General features: G+C 49.3%; 39 non-coding genes and 3 pseudogenes across 39 annotated transcripts; all 42 read right to left on the bottom strand.

Moving 5' to 3' along the window:
• Window positions 1-152: 152 nt before the first annotated feature.
• Window positions 153-271, bottom strand: LOC149765248 (5S ribosomal RNA). The gene has a single exon (XR_016403794.1). It is a non-coding gene; the product is annotated as a 5S ribosomal RNA (ribosomal RNA).
• A 248-nt stretch (window positions 272-519) lies between these two features.
• On the bottom strand, window positions 520-638 carry LOC149765249 (5S ribosomal RNA). The gene has a single exon (XR_016402333.1). It is a non-coding gene; the product is annotated as a 5S ribosomal RNA (ribosomal RNA).
• Window positions 639-885: 247 nt separating this feature from the next.
• Window positions 886-1,004, bottom strand: LOC149765250 (5S ribosomal RNA). Its single transcript, XR_016411314.1, has one exon. It is a non-coding gene; the product is annotated as a 5S ribosomal RNA (ribosomal RNA).
• Window positions 1,005-1,250: 246 nt separating this feature from the next.
• LOC149765251 (5S ribosomal RNA) lies at window positions 1,251-1,369 on the bottom strand. Its single transcript, XR_016403445.1, has one exon. It is a non-coding gene; the product is annotated as a 5S ribosomal RNA (ribosomal RNA).
• A 245-nt stretch (window positions 1,370-1,614) lies between these two features.
• On the bottom strand, window positions 1,615-1,733 carry LOC149765252 (5S ribosomal RNA). The gene has a single exon (XR_016406049.1). It is a non-coding gene; the product is annotated as a 5S ribosomal RNA (ribosomal RNA).
• A 245-nt stretch (window positions 1,734-1,978) lies between these two features.
• Window positions 1,979-2,097, bottom strand: LOC149765253 (5S ribosomal RNA). The gene has a single exon (XR_016406820.1). It is a non-coding gene; the product is annotated as a 5S ribosomal RNA (ribosomal RNA).
• Window positions 2,098-2,345: 248 nt separating this feature from the next.
• On the bottom strand, window positions 2,346-2,464 carry LOC149765254 (5S ribosomal RNA). The gene has a single exon (XR_016401005.1). It is a non-coding gene; the product is annotated as a 5S ribosomal RNA (ribosomal RNA).
• Window positions 2,465-2,712: 248 nt separating this feature from the next.
• On the bottom strand, window positions 2,713-2,831 carry LOC149765255 (5S ribosomal RNA). Its single transcript, XR_016411758.1, has one exon. It is a non-coding gene; the product is annotated as a 5S ribosomal RNA (ribosomal RNA).
• Window positions 2,832-3,078: 247 nt separating this feature from the next.
• LOC149765256 (5S ribosomal RNA) lies at window positions 3,079-3,197 on the bottom strand. Its single transcript, XR_016403795.1, has one exon. It is a non-coding gene; the product is annotated as a 5S ribosomal RNA (ribosomal RNA).
• A 248-nt stretch (window positions 3,198-3,445) lies between these two features.
• Window positions 3,446-3,564, bottom strand: LOC149765257 (5S ribosomal RNA). The gene has a single exon (XR_016406458.1). It is a non-coding gene; the product is annotated as a 5S ribosomal RNA (ribosomal RNA).
• Window positions 3,565-3,811: 247 nt separating this feature from the next.
• On the bottom strand, window positions 3,812-3,930 carry LOC149765258 (5S ribosomal RNA). The gene has a single exon (XR_016411315.1). It is a non-coding gene; the product is annotated as a 5S ribosomal RNA (ribosomal RNA).
• Window positions 3,931-4,176: 246 nt separating this feature from the next.
• On the bottom strand, window positions 4,177-4,295 carry LOC149765259 (5S ribosomal RNA). Its single transcript, XR_016403446.1, has one exon. It is a non-coding gene; the product is annotated as a 5S ribosomal RNA (ribosomal RNA).
• Window positions 4,296-4,541: 246 nt separating this feature from the next.
• Window positions 4,542-4,660, bottom strand: LOC149765260 (5S ribosomal RNA; annotated as a pseudogene).
• A 246-nt stretch (window positions 4,661-4,906) lies between these two features.
• Window positions 4,907-5,025, bottom strand: LOC149765261 (5S ribosomal RNA). Its single transcript, XR_016413003.1, has one exon. It is a non-coding gene; the product is annotated as a 5S ribosomal RNA (ribosomal RNA).
• A 246-nt stretch (window positions 5,026-5,271) lies between these two features.
• On the bottom strand, window positions 5,272-5,390 carry LOC149765262 (5S ribosomal RNA). The gene has a single exon (XR_016411316.1). It is a non-coding gene; the product is annotated as a 5S ribosomal RNA (ribosomal RNA).
• A 245-nt stretch (window positions 5,391-5,635) lies between these two features.
• Window positions 5,636-5,754, bottom strand: LOC149765263 (5S ribosomal RNA). The gene has a single exon (XR_016411318.1). It is a non-coding gene; the product is annotated as a 5S ribosomal RNA (ribosomal RNA).
• Window positions 5,755-6,001: 247 nt separating this feature from the next.
• Window positions 6,002-6,120, bottom strand: LOC149765264 (5S ribosomal RNA). Its single transcript, XR_016412431.1, has one exon. It is a non-coding gene; the product is annotated as a 5S ribosomal RNA (ribosomal RNA).
• Window positions 6,121-6,366: 246 nt separating this feature from the next.
• Window positions 6,367-6,485, bottom strand: LOC149765265 (5S ribosomal RNA). The gene has a single exon (XR_016403286.1). It is a non-coding gene; the product is annotated as a 5S ribosomal RNA (ribosomal RNA).
• A 246-nt stretch (window positions 6,486-6,731) lies between these two features.
• Window positions 6,732-6,850, bottom strand: LOC149765266 (5S ribosomal RNA). Its single transcript, XR_016411319.1, has one exon. It is a non-coding gene; the product is annotated as a 5S ribosomal RNA (ribosomal RNA).
• A 245-nt stretch (window positions 6,851-7,095) lies between these two features.
• LOC149765267 (5S ribosomal RNA) lies at window positions 7,096-7,214 on the bottom strand. The gene has a single exon (XR_016408249.1). It is a non-coding gene; the product is annotated as a 5S ribosomal RNA (ribosomal RNA).
• Window positions 7,215-7,459: 245 nt separating this feature from the next.
• Window positions 7,460-7,578, bottom strand: LOC149765268 (5S ribosomal RNA). Its single transcript, XR_016403946.1, has one exon. It is a non-coding gene; the product is annotated as a 5S ribosomal RNA (ribosomal RNA).
• Window positions 7,579-7,826: 248 nt separating this feature from the next.
• LOC149765269 (5S ribosomal RNA) lies at window positions 7,827-7,945 on the bottom strand. Its single transcript, XR_016402217.1, has one exon. It is a non-coding gene; the product is annotated as a 5S ribosomal RNA (ribosomal RNA).
• Window positions 7,946-8,193: 248 nt separating this feature from the next.
• On the bottom strand, window positions 8,194-8,312 carry LOC149765270 (5S ribosomal RNA). The gene has a single exon (XR_016400865.1). It is a non-coding gene; the product is annotated as a 5S ribosomal RNA (ribosomal RNA).
• Window positions 8,313-8,560: 248 nt separating this feature from the next.
• On the bottom strand, window positions 8,561-8,679 carry LOC149765271 (5S ribosomal RNA). Its single transcript, XR_016411844.1, has one exon. It is a non-coding gene; the product is annotated as a 5S ribosomal RNA (ribosomal RNA).
• A 247-nt stretch (window positions 8,680-8,926) lies between these two features.
• On the bottom strand, window positions 8,927-9,045 carry LOC149765272 (5S ribosomal RNA). The gene has a single exon (XR_016411320.1). It is a non-coding gene; the product is annotated as a 5S ribosomal RNA (ribosomal RNA).
• A 246-nt stretch (window positions 9,046-9,291) lies between these two features.
• Window positions 9,292-9,410, bottom strand: LOC149765273 (5S ribosomal RNA). The gene has a single exon (XR_016411321.1). It is a non-coding gene; the product is annotated as a 5S ribosomal RNA (ribosomal RNA).
• A 246-nt stretch (window positions 9,411-9,656) lies between these two features.
• Window positions 9,657-9,775, bottom strand: LOC149765274 (5S ribosomal RNA; annotated as a pseudogene).
• Window positions 9,776-10,021: 246 nt separating this feature from the next.
• On the bottom strand, window positions 10,022-10,140 carry LOC149765275 (5S ribosomal RNA). The gene has a single exon (XR_016403533.1). It is a non-coding gene; the product is annotated as a 5S ribosomal RNA (ribosomal RNA).
• A 248-nt stretch (window positions 10,141-10,388) lies between these two features.
• LOC149765276 (5S ribosomal RNA) lies at window positions 10,389-10,507 on the bottom strand. Its single transcript, XR_016402218.1, has one exon. It is a non-coding gene; the product is annotated as a 5S ribosomal RNA (ribosomal RNA).
• A 248-nt stretch (window positions 10,508-10,755) lies between these two features.
• LOC149765277 (5S ribosomal RNA) lies at window positions 10,756-10,874 on the bottom strand. The gene has a single exon (XR_016400866.1). It is a non-coding gene; the product is annotated as a 5S ribosomal RNA (ribosomal RNA).
• A 248-nt stretch (window positions 10,875-11,122) lies between these two features.
• On the bottom strand, window positions 11,123-11,241 carry LOC149765278 (5S ribosomal RNA). The gene has a single exon (XR_016412477.1). It is a non-coding gene; the product is annotated as a 5S ribosomal RNA (ribosomal RNA).
• A 247-nt stretch (window positions 11,242-11,488) lies between these two features.
• On the bottom strand, window positions 11,489-11,607 carry LOC149765279 (5S ribosomal RNA). Its single transcript, XR_016411322.1, has one exon. It is a non-coding gene; the product is annotated as a 5S ribosomal RNA (ribosomal RNA).
• Window positions 11,608-11,853: 246 nt separating this feature from the next.
• LOC149765280 (5S ribosomal RNA) lies at window positions 11,854-11,972 on the bottom strand. Its single transcript, XR_016411323.1, has one exon. It is a non-coding gene; the product is annotated as a 5S ribosomal RNA (ribosomal RNA).
• A 246-nt stretch (window positions 11,973-12,218) lies between these two features.
• LOC149765281 (5S ribosomal RNA) lies at window positions 12,219-12,337 on the bottom strand (annotated as a pseudogene).
• A 246-nt stretch (window positions 12,338-12,583) lies between these two features.
• LOC149765282 (5S ribosomal RNA) lies at window positions 12,584-12,702 on the bottom strand. Its single transcript, XR_016403534.1, has one exon. It is a non-coding gene; the product is annotated as a 5S ribosomal RNA (ribosomal RNA).
• Window positions 12,703-12,950: 248 nt separating this feature from the next.
• On the bottom strand, window positions 12,951-13,069 carry LOC149765283 (5S ribosomal RNA). The gene has a single exon (XR_016402219.1). It is a non-coding gene; the product is annotated as a 5S ribosomal RNA (ribosomal RNA).
• A 248-nt stretch (window positions 13,070-13,317) lies between these two features.
• Window positions 13,318-13,436, bottom strand: LOC149765284 (5S ribosomal RNA). Its single transcript, XR_016400867.1, has one exon. It is a non-coding gene; the product is annotated as a 5S ribosomal RNA (ribosomal RNA).
• A 248-nt stretch (window positions 13,437-13,684) lies between these two features.
• Window positions 13,685-13,803, bottom strand: LOC149765285 (5S ribosomal RNA). The gene has a single exon (XR_016400820.1). It is a non-coding gene; the product is annotated as a 5S ribosomal RNA (ribosomal RNA).
• Window positions 13,804-14,049: 246 nt separating this feature from the next.
• On the bottom strand, window positions 14,050-14,168 carry LOC149765286 (5S ribosomal RNA). Its single transcript, XR_016402067.1, has one exon. It is a non-coding gene; the product is annotated as a 5S ribosomal RNA (ribosomal RNA).
• A 246-nt stretch (window positions 14,169-14,414) lies between these two features.
• LOC149765287 (5S ribosomal RNA) lies at window positions 14,415-14,533 on the bottom strand. Its single transcript, XR_016411324.1, has one exon. It is a non-coding gene; the product is annotated as a 5S ribosomal RNA (ribosomal RNA).
• A 246-nt stretch (window positions 14,534-14,779) lies between these two features.
• Window positions 14,780-14,898, bottom strand: LOC149765288 (5S ribosomal RNA). The gene has a single exon (XR_016403535.1). It is a non-coding gene; the product is annotated as a 5S ribosomal RNA (ribosomal RNA).
• A 248-nt stretch (window positions 14,899-15,146) lies between these two features.
• LOC149765289 (5S ribosomal RNA) lies at window positions 15,147-15,265 on the bottom strand. The gene has a single exon (XR_016401900.1). It is a non-coding gene; the product is annotated as a 5S ribosomal RNA (ribosomal RNA).
• Between the last annotated feature and the right edge of the window lie 90 nt (window positions 15,266-15,355).

Consider the following 15,355-nt stretch of genomic DNA (forward strand, 5'->3'; position numbering starts at 1 on the left):
AACGCGCTGTTCCGCTATGCGGCATGGCGCCGCCAGTCTCCGGACTCTGTTTATTTTCGGGGGGAAAAAAATTATCCGAAGAGGAAAAGCCAAAAGCCAAAAAATTAAAAATAAATATTATCAAAAAATAAAAATGCGGGCAAAAAATAAAAGGGGTGCAACACGAGGACTTCCCAGGGGGTCACCCATCCTAGTACTACTCTCGCCCAAGCACGCTTAACTGCGAAGTTCTGATGGGATCCGGTGCATTAGTGCTGGTATAATCGCACCCATGACATGCCCTTCGAAACTCCCTTTTATGACAAAGCAGCAGACCTCGACGGCTCGAGACATTCGCGCTGCCGTGGCCGTTCTGGCGTAGGATTCAACGCGCTGGTCCCGCTATGCGGCATGGCACCGCCAGTCTCCGGACTCAGATTATTGTCGGGGGAAAAAAATTATCCGAAGAGGAAAAGCCAAAAGACCGAAAAATTAAAAATAAATATTATCAAAAAATAAAAAAGCGGGCAAAAAATAAAAAGGGTGCAACACGAGGACTTCCCAGGGGGTCACCCATCCAAGTACTACTCTCGCCCAAGCACGCTTAACTGCGGAGTTCTGATGGGATCCGGTGCATTAGTGCCGGTATGATCGCACCTATGACATGCCCTTCGAAACTCCCTTTTAAGACAAAGCAGCAGACCTCGACGGCCCGAGACATTCGCGCTGCCGGGGCCGTTCTGGCGTATGATTCAACGCGCTGTTCCGCTATGCGGCATGGCGCCGCCAGTCTCCGGACTCAGTTTATTTTCGGGGGGAAAAAAATTATCCGAAGAGGAAAAGCCAAAAGCCAAAAAATTAAAAATAAATATTATCAAAAAATAAAAATGCGGGCAAAAAATAAAAGGGGTGCAACACGAGGACTTCCCAGGGGGTCACCCATCCTAGTACTACTCTCGCCCAAGCACGCTTAACTGCGGAGTTCTGATGGGATCCGGTGCATTAGTGCTGGTATGATCGCACCCATGACATGCCCATCGAAACAACCTTTTATGACAAAGCAGCAGACCTCGACGGCCCGAGACATTCGCGCTGCCGGGGCCGTTCTGGCGTAGGATTCAACGCACTGTTCCGCTATGCGGCATGGCACCGCGAGTCTCCGGACTCAGTTTATTTTCGGGGGAAAAAAATTATCCGAAGAGGAAAAGCCAAAAGCCGAAAAATTAAAAATAAATGTTATCAAAAAATAAAAAAGCGGGCAAAAAATAAAAGGGGTGCCACACGAGGACTTCCCAGGGGGTCACCCATCCTAGTACTACTCTCGCCCAAGCACGCTTAACTGCGGAGTTCTGATGGGATCCGGTGCATTAGTGCTGGTATGATCGCACCCATGATATGCCCTTCGAAACTCCCTTTTATGACAAAGCAGCAGACCTCGACGGCCCGAGACATTCGCGCTGCCGGGGCCGTTCTGGCGTATGATTCAACGCGCTGTTCCGCTATGCGGCATGGCACCGCCAGTCTCCGGACTCAGTTTATTTTCGGAAAAAAAAATTATCCGAAGAGGAAAGGCCAAAAGCCGAAAAATTAAAAATAAATATTATCAAAAAATAAAAAAGCGGGCAAAAAATAAAAAGGGTGCAACACGAGGACTTCCCAGGGGGTCACCCATCCTAGTACTACTCTCGCCCAAGCACGCTTAACTGCGGAGTTATGATGGGATCCGGTGCATTAGTGCTGGTATGATCGCACCCATGACATGCCCTTCGAAACTCCCTTTTATGACAAAGCAGCAGACCGCGACGGCACGAGACATTCGCGCTGCCGGGGCCGTTCTGGCGTATGATTCAACGCGCTGTTCCGCTATGCGGCATGGCACCGCCAGTCTCCGGACTCAGTTTATTTTCGGGAAAAAAAATTATCCGAAGAGGAAAGGCCAAAAGCCGAAAAATTAAAAATAAATATTATCAAAAAATAAAAAAGCGGGCAAAAAATAAAAAGGGTGCAACACGAGGACTTCCCAGGGGGTCACCCATCCTAGTACTACTCTCGCCCAAGCACGCTTAACTGCGAAGTTCTGATGGGATCCGATGCATTAGTGCTGGTATAATCGCACCCATGACATGCCCTTCGAAACTCCCTTTTATGACAAAGCAGCAGACCTCGACGGCTCGAGACATTCGCGCTGCCGTGGCCGTTCTGGCGTAGGATTCAACGCGCTGGTCCCGCTATGCGGCATGGCACCGCCAGTCTCCGGACTCAGTTTATTGTCGGGGGAAAAAAATTATCCGAAGAGGAAAAGCCAAAAGACCGAAAAATTAAAAATAAATATTATCAAAAAATAAAAAAGCGGGCAAAAAATAAAAAGGGTGCAACACGAGGTCTTCCCAGGGGGTCACCCATCCTAGTACTACTCTCGCCCAAGCACGCTTAACTGCGGAGTTCTGATGGGATCCGGTGCATTAGTGCCGGTATGATCGCACCTATGACATGCCCTTCGAAACTCCCTTTTATGACAAAGCAGCAGACCTCGACGGCCCGAGACATTCACGCTGCCGGGGCCGTTCTGGCGTAGGATTCAACGCGGTGGTCCCGCTATGCGGCATGGCACCGCCAGTCTCCGGACTCAGTTTATTGTCGGGGGAAAAAAATTATCCGAAGAGGAAAAGCCAAAAGACCGAAAAATTAAAAATAAATATTATCAAAAAATAAAAAAGCGGGCAAAAAATAAAAAGGGTGCAACACGAGAACTTCCCAGGGGGTCACCCATCCTAGTACTACTCTCGCCCAAGCACGCTTAACTGCGGAGTTCTGATGGGATCCGGTGCATTAGTGCTGGTATGATCGCACCCAAGACATGCCCTTCGAAACTCCTTTTTAAGACAAAGCAGCAGACCTCGACGGCCCGAGACATTCGCGCTGCCGGGGCCGTTCTGGCGTATGATTCAACGCGCTGTTCCGCTATGCGGCATGGCGCCGCCAGTCTCCGGACTCAGTTTATTTTCTGGGGGAAAAAAATTATCCGAAGAGGAAAAGCCAAAAGCCAAAAAATTAAAAATAAATATTATCAAAAAATAAAAATGCGGGCAAAAAATAAAAGGGGTGCAACACGAGGACTTCCCAGGGGGTCACCCATCCTAGTACTACTCTCGCCCAAGCACGCTTAACTGCGAAGTTCTGATGGGATCCGGTGCATTAGTGCTGGTATAATCGCACCCATGACATGCCCTTCGAAACTCCCTTTTATGACAAAGCAGCAGACCTCGACGGCTCGAGACATTCGCGCTGCCGTGGCCGTTCTGGCGTAGGATTCAACGCGCTGGTCCCGCTATGCGGCATGGCACCGCCAGTCTCCGGACTCAGTTTATTGTCGGGGGAAAAAAATTATCCGAAGAGGAAAAGCCAAAAGACCGAAAAATTAAAAATAAATATTATCAAAAAATAAAAAAGCGGGCAAAAAATAAAAAGGGTGCAACACGAGAACTTCCCAGGGGGTCACCCATCCTAGTACTACTCTCGCCGAAGCACGCTTAACTGCGGAGTTCTGATGGGATCCGGTGCATTAGTGCCGGTATGATCGCACCTATGACATGCCCTTCGAAACTCCCTTTTAAGACAAAGCAGCAGACCTCGACGGCCCGAGACATTCGCGCTGCCGGGGCCGTTCTGGCGTATGATTCAACGCGCTGTTCCGCTATGCGGCATGGCGCCGCCAGTCTCCGGACTCAGTTTATTTTCGGGGGGAAAAAAATTATCCGAAGAGGAAAAGCCAAAAGCCAAAAAATTAAAAATAAATATTATCAAAAAATAAAAATGCGGGCAAAAAATAAAAGGGGTGCAACACGAGGACTTCCCAGGGGGTCACCCATCCTAGTACTACTCTCGCCCAAGCACGCTTAACTGCGGAGTTCTGATGGGATCCGGTGCATTAGTGCTGGTATGATCGCACCCATGACATGCCCATCGAAACAACCTTTTATGACAAAGCAGCAGACCTCGACGGCCCGAGACATTCGCGCTGCCGGGGCCGTTCTGGCGTAGGATTCAACGCACTGTTCCGCTATGCGGCATGGCACCGCGAGTCTCCGGACTCAGTTTATTTTCGGGGGAAAAAAATTATCCGAAGAGGAAAAGCCAAAAGCCGAAAAATTAAAAATAAATGTTATCAAAAAATAAAAAAGCGGGCAAAAAATAAAAGGGGTGCCACACGAGGACTTCCCAGGGGGTCACCCATCCTAGTACTACTCTCGCCCAAGCACGCTTAACTGCGGAGTTCTGATGGGATCCGGTGCATTAGTGCTGGTATGATCGCACCCATGATATGCCCTTCGAAACTCCCTTTTATGACAAAGCAGCAGACCTCGACGGCCCGAGACATTCGCGCTGCCGGGGCCGTTCTGGCGTAGGTTTCAACGCGCTGTTCCGCTATGCGGCATGGCACCGCGAGTCTCCGGACTCAGTTTATTTTCGAGGGAAAAAAATTATCCGAAGAGGAAAAGCCAAAAGCCGAAAAATTAAAAATAAATATTATCAAAAAATAAAAAAGCGGGCAAAAAATAAAAAGGGTGCAACACGAGGACTTCCCAGGGGGTCACCCATCCTAGTACTTCTCTCGCCCATGCACGCTTAACTGCGGAGTTATGATGGGATCCGGTGCATTAGTGCTGGTAAGATCGCGCCCATGACATGCCCTTCGAAACACCCTCTTATGACAAAGCAGCAGACCGCGACGGCACGAGACATTCGCGCTGCCGGGGCCGTTCTGGCGTAGGATTCAACGCGCTGTTCCGCTATGCGGCATGGCACCGCCAGTCTCCGGACTCAGTTTATTTTCGGGGGGAAAAAATTATCCGAAGAGGAAAAGCCAAAAGCCAAAAAATTAAAAATAAATATTATCAAAAAATAAAAAAGTGGGCAAAAAATAAAAGGGGTGCAACACGAGGACTTCCCAGGGGGTCACCCAACCTAGTACTACTCTCGCCCAAGCACGCTTAACTGCGGAGTTCTGATGGGATCCGGTGCATTAGTGCTGGTATGATCGCACCCATGACATGCCTATCGAAACATCCTTTTATGACAAAGCAGCAGACCTCGACGGCCCGAGACATTCGCGCTGCCGGGGCCGTTCTTGCGTAGGATTCAACGCGCTGTTCCGCTATGCGGCATGGCACCGCGGGTCTCCGGACTCAGTTTATTTTCGGGGGAAAAAAATTATCCGAAGAGGAAAAGCCAAAAGCCGAAAAATTAAAAATAAATGTTATCAAAAAATAAAAAAGCGGGCAAAAAATAAAAGGGGTGCAACACGAGGACTTCCCAGGGGGTCACCCATCCTAGTACTACTCTCGCCCAAGCACGCTTAACTGCGGAGTTCTGATGGGATCCGGTGCATTAGTGCTGGTATGATCGCACCCATGATATGCCCTTCGAAACTCCCTTTTATGACAAAGCAGCAGACCTCGACGGCACGAGACATTCGCGCTGCCGGGGCCGTTCTGGCGTAGGATTCAATGCGCTGTTCCGCTATGCGGCATGGCACCGCGAGTCTCCGGACTTAGTTTATTTTCGAGGAAAAAAAATTATCCGAAGAGGAAAAGCCAAAAGCCGAAAAATTAAAAATAAATATTATCAAAAAATAAAAAAAGGGCAAAAAATAAAAGGGGTGCAACACGAGGACTTCCCAGGGGGTCACCCATCCTAGTACTACTCTCGCCCAAGCACGCTTAACTGCGGAGTTCTGATGGGATCCGGTGCATTAGTGCTGGTATGATCGCACCCATGATATGCCCTTCGAAACTCCCTTTTATGACAAAGCAGCAGACCTCGACGGCACGAGACATTCGCGCTGCCGGGGCCGTTCTGGCGTAGGATTCAACGCGCTGGTCCCGCTATGCGGCATGGCACCGCCAGTCTCCGGACTCAGTTTATTGTCGGAGGAAAAAAATTATCCGAAGAGGAAAAGCCAAAAGCCGAAAAATTAAAAATAAATATTATCAAAAAATAAAAAAGCGGGCAAAAAATAAAAAGGGTGCAACACGAGGACTTCCCAGGGGGTCACCCATCCTAGTACTACTCTCGCCCAAGCACGCTTAACTGCGGAGTTCTGATGGGATCCGGTGCATTAGTGCTGGTATGATCGCACCCAAGACATGCCCTTCGAAACTCCCTTTTAAGACAAAGCAGCAGACCTCGACGGCCCGAGACATTCGCGCTGCCGGGGCCGTTCTGGCGTATGATTCAACGCGCTGTTCCGCTATGCGGCATGGCACCGCCAGTCTCCGGACTCAGTTTATTTTCGGAGGGAAAAAATTATCCGAAGAGGAAAAGCCAAAAGCCAAAAAATTAAAAATAAATATTATCAAAAAATAAAAAAGTGGGCAAAAAATAAAAGGGGTGCAACACGAGGACTTCCTAGGGGGTCACCCAACCTAGTACTACTCTCGCCCAAGCACGCTTAACTGCGGAGTTCTGATGGGATCCGGTGCATTAGTGCTGGTATGATCGCACCCATGACATGCCTATCGAAACATCCTTTTATGACAAAGCAGCAGACCTCGACGGCCCGAGACATTCGCGCTGCCGGGGCCGTTCTGGCGTAGGATTCAACGCGCTGTTCCGCTATGCGGCATGGCACCGCGGGTCCCCGGACTCAGTTTATTTTCGGGGGAAAAAAATTATCCGAAGAGGAAAAGCCAAAAGCCGAAAAATTAAAAATAAATGTTATCAAAAAATAAAAAAGCGGGCAAAAAATAAAAGGGGTGCAACACGAGGACTTCCCAGGGGGTCACCCATCCTAGTACTACTCTCGCCCAAGCACGCTTAACTGCGGAGTTCTGATGGGATCCGGTGCATTAGTGCTGGTATGATCGCACCCATGATATGCCCTTCGAAACTCCCTTTTTTGACAAAGCAGCAGACCTCGACGGCACGAGACATTCGCGCTGCCGGGGCCGTTCTGGCGTAGGATTCAACGCGCTGTTCCGCTATGCGCCATGGCACCGCGAGTCTCCGGACTCAGTTTATTTTCGAGGAAAAAAAATTATCCGAAGAGGAAAAGCCAAAAGCCGAAAAATTGAAAATAAATATTATCAAAAAATAAAAAAAGGGCAAAAAATAAAAGGGGTGCAACACGAGGACTTCCCAGGGGGTCACCCATCCTAGTACTACTCTCGCCCAAGCACGCTTAACTGCGGAGTTATGATGGGATCCGGTGCATTAGTGATGGTATGATCGCACCCATGACATGCCCTTCGAAACTCCCTTTTATGACAAAGCAGCAGACCGCGACGACACGAGACATTCGCGCTGCCGGGGCCGTTCTGGCGTATGATTCAACGCGCTGTTCCGCTGTGCGGCATGGCACCGCCAGTCTCCGGACTCAGTTTATTTTCGGGAAAAAAAATTATCCGAAGAGGAAAGGCCAAAAGCCGAAAAATTAAAAATAAATATTATCAAAAAATAAAAAAGCGGGCAAAAAATAAAAAGGGTGCAACACGAGGACTTCCCAGGGGGTCACCCATCCTAGTACTACTCTCGCCCAAGCACGCTTAACTGCGAAGTTCTGATGGGATCCGGTGCATTAGTGCTGGTATAATCGCACCCATGACATGCCCTTCGAAACTCCCTTTTATGACAAAGCAGCAGACCTCGACGGCCCGAGACATTCGCGCTGCCGGGGCCGTTCTGGCGTAGGATTCAACGCGCTGGTCCCGCTATGCGGCATGGCACCGCCAGTCTCCGGACTCAGTTTATTGTCGGGGGAAAAAAATTATCCGAAGAGGAAAAGCCAAAAGACCGAAAAATTAAAAATAAATATTATCAAAAAATAAAAAAGCGGGCAAAAAATAAAAAGGGTGCAACACGAGGACTTCCCAGGGGGTCACCCATCCTAGTACTACTCTCGCCCAAGCACGCTTAACTGCGGAGTTCTGATGGGATCCGGTGCATTAGTGCTGGTATGATCGCACCTATGACATGCCCTTCGAAACTCCCTTTTATGACAAAGCAGCAGACCTCGACGGCCCGAGACATTCACGCTGCCGGGGCCGTTCTGGCGTAGGATTCAACGCGCTGGTCCCGCTATGCGGCATGGCACCGCCAGTCTCCGGACTCAGTTTATTGTCGGAGGAAAAAAATTATCCGAAGAGGAAAAGCCAAAAGACCGAAAAATTAAAAATAAATATTATCAAAAAATAAAAAAGCGGGCAAAAAATAAAAAGGGTGCAACACGAGAACTTCCCAGGGGGTCACCCATCCTAGTACTACTCTCGCCCAAGCACGCTTAACTGCGGAGTTCTGATGGGATCCGGTGCATTAGTGCTGGTATGATCGCACCTATGACATGCCCTTCGAAACTCCCTTTTATGACAAAGCAGCAGACCTCGACGGCCCGAGACATTCACGCTGCCGGGGCCGTTCTGGCGTAGGATTCAACGCGCTGGTCCCGCTATGCGGCATGGCACCGCCAGTCTCCGGACTCAGTTTATTGTCGGAGGAAAAAAATTATCCGAAGAGGAAAAGCCAAAAGACCGAAAAATTAAAAATAAATATTATCAAAAAATAAAAAAGCGGGCAAAAAATAAAAAGGGTGCAACACGAGAACTTCCCAGGGGGTCACCCATCCTAGTACTACTCTCGCCCAAGCACGCTTAACTGCGGAGTTCTGATGGGATCCGGTGCATTAGTGCTGGTATGATCGCACCCAAGACATGCCCTTCGAAACTCCCTTTTAAGACAAAGCAGCAGACCTCGACGGCCCGAGACATTCGCGCTGCCGGGGCCGTTCTGGCGTATGATTCAACGCGCTGTTCCGCTATGCGGCATGGCGCCGCCAGTCTCCGGACTCAGTTTATTTTCGGGGGGAAAAAAATTATCCGAAGAGGAAAAGCCAAAAGCCAAAAAATTAAAAATAAATATTATCAAAAAATAAAAATGCGGGCAAAAAATAAAAGGGGTGCAACACGAGGACTTCCCAGGGGGTCACCCATCCTAGTACTACTCTCGCCCAAGCACGCTTAACTGCGGAGTTCTGATGGGATCCGGTGCATTAGTGCTGGTATGATCGCACCCATGACATGCCCATCGAAACAACCTTTTATGACAAAGCAGCAGACCTCGACGGCCCGAGACATTCGCGCTGCCGGGGCCGTTCTGGCGTAGGATTCAACGCGCTGTTCCGCTATGCGGCATGGCACCGCGAGTCTCCGGACTCAGTTTATTTTCGGGGGAAAAAAATTATCCGAAGAGGAAAAGCCAAAAGCCGAAAAATTAAAAATAAATGTTATCAAAAAATAAAAAAGCGGGCAAAAAATAAAAGGGGTGCAACACGAGGACTTCCCAGGGGGTCACCCATCCTAGTACTACTCTCGCCCAAGCACGCTTAACTGCGGAGTTCTGATGGGATCCGGTGCATTAGTGCTGGTATGATCGCACCCATGATATGCCCTTCGAAACTCCCTTTTATGACAAAGCAGCAGACCTCGACGGCCCGAGACATTCGCGCTGCCGGGGCCGTTCTGGCGTAGGTTTCAACGCGCTGTTCCGCTATGCGGCATGGCACCGCGAGTCTCCGGACTCAGTTTATTTTCGAGGGAAAAAAATTATCCGAGGAGGAAAAGCCAAAAGCCGAAAAATTAAAAATAAATATTATCAAAAAATAAAAAAGCGGGCAAAAAATAAAAAGGGTGCAACACGAGGACTTCCCAGGGGGTCACCCATCCTAGTACTTCTCTCGCCCAAGCACGCTTAACTGCGGAGTTATGATGGGATCCGGTGCATTAGTGCTGGTAAGATCGCGCCCATGACATGCCCTTCGAAACACCCTTTTATGACAAAGCAGCAGACCGCGACGGCACGAGACATTCGCGCTGCCGGGGCCGTTCTGGCGTAGGATTCAACGCGTTGTTCCGCTATGCGGCATGGCACCGCCAGTCTCCGGACTCAGTTTATTTTCGGGAAAAAAAAATTATCCGAAGAGGAAAAGCCAAAAGCCGAAAAATTAAAAATAAATATTATCAAAAAATAAAAAAGCGGGCAAAAAATAAAAAGGGTGCAACACGAGGACTTCCCAGGGGGTCACCCATCCTAGTACTACTTTCGCCCAAGCACGCTTAACTGCGGAGTTCTGATGGGATCCGGTGCATTAGTGCTGGTATGATCGCACCCATGACATGCCCTTCGAAACTCCCTTTTATGACAAAGCAGCAGACCTCGACGGCCCGAGACATTCGCGCTGCCGGGGCCGTTCTGGCGTAGGATTCAACGCGCTGGTCCCGCTATGCGGCATGGCACCGCCAGTCTCCGGACTCAGTTTATTGTCGGGGGAAAAAAATTATCCGAAGAGGAAAAGCCAAAAGACCGAAAAATTAAAAATAAATATTATCAAAAAATAAAAAAGCGGGCAAAAAATAAAAAGGGTGCAACACGAGGACTTCCCAGGGGGTCACCCATCCTAGTACTACTCTCGCCCAAGCACGCTTAACTGCGGAGTTCTGATGGGATCCGGTGCATTAGTGCTGGTATGATCGCACCTATGACATGCCCTTCGAAACTCCCTTTTATGACAAAGCAGCAGACCTCGACGGCCCGAGACATTCACGCTGCCGGGGCCGTTCTGGCGTAGGATTCAACGCGCTGGTCCCGCTATGCGGCATGGCACCGCCAGTCTCCGGACTCAGTTTATTGTCGGAGGAAAAAAATTATCCGAAGAGGAAAAGCCAAAAGACCGAAAAATTAAAAATAAATATTATCAAAAAATAAAAAAGCGGGCAAAAAATAAAAAGGGTGCAACACGAGAACTTCCCAGGGGGTCACCCATCCTAGTACTACTCTCGCCCAAGCACGCTTAACTGCGGAGTTCTGATGGGATCCGGTGCATTAGTGCTGGTATGATCGCACCTATGACATGCCCTTCGAAACTCCCTTTTATGACAAAGCAGCAGACCTCGACGGCCCGAGACATTCACGCTGCCGGGGCCGTTCTAGCGTAGGATTCAACGCGCTGGTCCCGCTATGCGGCATGGCACCGCCAGTCTCCGGACTCAGTTTATTGTCGGAGGAAAAAAATTATCCGAAGAGGAAAAGCCAAAAGACCGAAAAATTAAAAATAAATATTATCAAAAAATAAAAAAGCGGGCAAAAAATAAAAAGGGTGCAACACGAGAACTTCCCAGGGGGTCACCCATCCTAGTACTACTCTCGCCCAAGCACGCTTAACTGCGGAGTTCTGATGGGATCCGGTGCATTTGTGCTGGTATGATCGCACCCAAGACATGCCCTTCGAAACTCCCTTTTAAGACAAAGCAGCAGACCTCGACGGCCCGAGACATTCGCGCTGCCGGGGCCGTTCTGGCGTATGATTCAACGCGCTGTTCCGCTATGCGGCATGGCGCCGCCAGTCTCCGGACTCAGTTTATTTTCGGGGGGAAAAAAATTATCCGAAGAGGAAAAGCCAAAAGCCAAAAAATTAAAAATAAATATTATCAAAAAATAAAAATGCGGGCAAAAAATAAAAGGGGTGCAACACGAGGACTTCCCAGGGGGTCACCCATCCTAGTACTACTCTCGCCCAAGCACGCTTAACTGCGGAGTTCTGATGGGATCCGGTGCATTAGTGCTGGTATGATCGCACCCATGACATGCCCATCGAAACAACCTTTTATGACAAAGCAGCAGACCTCGACGGCCCGAGACATTCGCGCTGCCGGGGCCGTTCTGGCGTAGGATTCAACGCGCTGTTCCGCTATGCGGCATGGCACCGCGAGTCTCCGGACTCAGTTTATTTTCGGGGGAAAAAAATTATCCGAAGAGGAAAAGCCAAAAGCCGAAAAATTAAAAATAAATGTTATCAAAAAATAAAAAAGCGGGCAAAAAATAAAAGGGGTGCAACACGAGGACTTCCCAGGGGGTCACCCATCCTAGTACTACTCTCGCCCAAGCACGCTTAACTGCGGAGTTCTGATGGGATCCGGTGCATTAGTGCTGGTATGATCGCACCCATGATATGCCCTTCGAAACTCCCTTTTATGACAAAGCAGCAGACCTCGACGGCCCGAGACATTCGCGCTGCCGGGGCCGTTCTGGCGTAGGTTTCAACGCGCTGTTCCGCTATGCGGCATGGCACCGCGAGTCTCCGGACTCAGTTTATTTTCGAGGGAAAAAAATTATCCGAGGAGGAAAAGCCAAAAGCCGAAAAATTAAAAATAAATATTATCAAAAAATAAAAAAGCGGGCAAAAAATAAAAAGGGTGCAACACGAGGACTTCCCAGGGGGTCACCCATCCTAGTACTTCTCTCGCCCAAGCACGCTTAACTGCGGAGTTATGATGGGATCCGGTGCATTAGTGCTGGTAAGATCGCGCCCATGACATGCCCTTCGAAACACCCTTTTATGACAAAGCAGCAGACCGCGACGGCACGAGACATTCGCGCTGCCGGGGCCGTTCTGGCGTAGGATTCAACGCGCTGTTCCGCTATGCGGCATGGCACCGCCAGTCTCCGGACTCAGTTTATTTTCGGGAAAAAAAAATTATCCGAAGAGGAAAAGCCAAAAGCCGAAAAATTAAAAATAAATATTATCAAAAAATAAAAAAGCGGGCAAAAAATAAAAAGGGTGCAACACGAGGACTTCCCAGGGGGTCACCCATCCTAGTACTACTTTCGCCCAAGCACGCTTAACTGCGGAGTTCTGATGGGATCCGGTGCATTAGTGCTGGTATGATCGCACCCATGACATGCCCTTCGAAACTCCCTTTTATGACAAAGCAGCAGACCTCGACGGCCCGAGACATTCGCGCTGCCGGGGCCGTTCTGGCGTAGGATTCAACGCGCTGGTCCCGCTATGCGGCATGGCACCGCCAGTCTCCGGACTCAGTTTATTGTCGGGGGAAAAAAATTATCCGAAGAGGAAAAGCCAAAAGACCGAAAAATTAAAAATAAATATTATCAAAAAATAAAAAAGCGGGCAAAAAATAAAAAGGGTGCAACACGAGGACTTCCCAGGGGGTCACCCATCCTAGTACTACTCTCGCCCAAGCACGCTTAACTGCGGAGTTCTGATGGGATCCGGTGCATTAGTGCTGGTATGATCGCACCTATGACATGCCCTTCGAAACTCCCTTTTATGACAAAGCAGCAGACCTCGACGGCCCGAGACATTCACGCTGCCGGGGCCGTTCTGGCGTAGGATTCAACGCGCTGGTCCCGCTATGCGGCATGGCACCGCCAGTCTCCGGACTCAGTTTATTGTCGGAGGAAAAAAATTATCCGAAGAGGAAAAGCCAAAAGACCGAAAAATTAAAAATAAATATTATCAAAAAATAAAAAAGCGGGCAAAAAATAAAAAGGGTGCAACACGAGAACTTCCCAGGGGGTCACCCATCCTAGTACTACTCTCGCCCAAGCACGCTTAACTGCGGAGTTCTGATGGGATCCGGTGCATTAGTGCTGGTATGATCGCACCTATGACATGCCCTTCGAAACTCCCTTTTATGACAAAGCAGCAGACCTCGACGGCCCGAGACATTCACGCTGCCGGGGCCGTTCTGGCGTAGGATTCAACGCGCTGGTCCCGCTATGCGGCATGGCACCGCCAGTCTCCGGACTCAGTTTATTGTCGGAGGAAAAAAATTATCCGAAGAGGAAAAGCCAAAAGACCGAAAAATTAAAAATAAATATTATCAAAAAATAAAAAAGAGGGCAAAAAATAAAAAGGGTGCAACACGAGAACTTCCCAGGGGGTCACCCATCCTAGTACTACTCTCGCCCAAGCACGCTTAACTGCGGAGTTCTGATGGGATCCGGTGCATTAGTGCTGGTATGATCGCACCAAGACATGCCCTTCGAAACTCCCTTTTAAGACAAAGCAGCAGACCTCGACGGCCCGAGACATTCGCGCTGCCGGGGCCGTTCTGGCGTATGATTCAACGCGCTGTTCCGCTATGCGGCATGGCGCCGCCAGTCTCCGGACTCAGTTTATTTTCGGGGGGAAAAAAATTATCCGAAGAGGAAAAGCCAAAAGCCAAAAAATTAAAAATAAATATTATCAAAAAATAAAAATGCGGGCAAAAAATAAAAGGGGTGCAACACGAGGACTTCCCAGGGGGTCACCCATCCTAGTACTACTCTCGCCCAAGCACGCTTAACTGCGGAGTTCTGATGGGATCCGGTGCATTAGTGCTGGTATGATCGCATCCATGACATGCCCATCGAAACAACCTTTTATGACAAAGCAGCAGACCTCGACGGCCCGAGACATTCGCGCTGCCGGGGCCGTTCTGGCGTAGGATTCAACGCGCTGTTCCGCTATGCGGCATGGCACCGCGAGTCTCCGGACTCAGTTTATTTTCGGGGGAAAAAAATTATCCGAAGAGGAAAAGCCAAAAGCCGAAAAATTAAAAATAAATGTTATCAAAAAATAAAAAAGCGGGCAAAAAATAAAAGGGGTGCAACACGAGGACTTCCCAGGGGGTCACCCATCCTAGTACTACTCTCGCCCAAGCACGCTTAACTGCGGAGTTCTGATGGGATCCGGTGCATTAGTGCTGGTATGATCGCACCCATGATATGCCCTTCGAAACTCCCTTTTATGACAAAGCAGCAGACCTCGACGGCCCGAGACATTCGCGCTGCCGGGGCCGTTCTGGCGTAGGTTTCAACGCGCTGTTCCGCTATGCGGCATGGCACCGCCAGTCTCCGGACTCAGTTTATTTTCGGGAAAAAAAAATTATCCGAAGAGGAAAAGCCAAAAGCCGAAAAATTAAAAATAAATATTATCAAAAAATAAAAAAGCGGGCAAAAAATAAAAAGGGTGCAACACGAGGACTTCCCAGGGGGTCACCCATCCTAGTACTACTTTCGCCCAAGCACGCTTAACTGCGGAGTTCTGATGGGATCCGGTGCATTAGTGCTGGTATGATCGCACCCATGACATGCCCTTCGAAACTCCCTTTTATGACAAAGCAGCAGACCTCGACGGCCCGAGACATTCGCGCTGCCGGGGCCGTTCTGGCGTAGGATTCAACGCGCTGGTCCCGCTATGCGGCATGGCACCGCCAGTCTCCGGACTCAGTTTATTGTCGAGGGAAAAAAATTATCCGAAGAGGAAAAGCCAAAAGACCGAAAAATTAAAAATAAATATTATCAAAAAATAAAAAAGCGGGCAAAAAATAAAAAGGGTGCAATACGAGGACTTCCCAGGGGGTCACCCATCCTAGTACTACTCTCGCCCAAGCACGCTTAACTGCGGAGTTCTGATGGGATCCGGTGCATTAGTGCTGGTATGATCGCACCTATGACATGCCCTTCGAAACTCCCTTTTATGACAAAGCAGCAGACCTCGACGGCCCGAGACATTCACGCTACCGGGGCCGTTCTGGCGTAG

Source organism: Phoenix dactylifera, chromosome 4 (genome assembly GCF_051530095.1).
Source record: "Phoenix dactylifera cultivar Ajwa chromosome 4, Ajwa_hap1_PhDact_Kaust_v1.1, whole genome shotgun sequence".
Taxonomy (NCBI): Eukaryota; Viridiplantae; Streptophyta; class Magnoliopsida; order Arecales; family Arecaceae; genus Phoenix; species Phoenix dactylifera.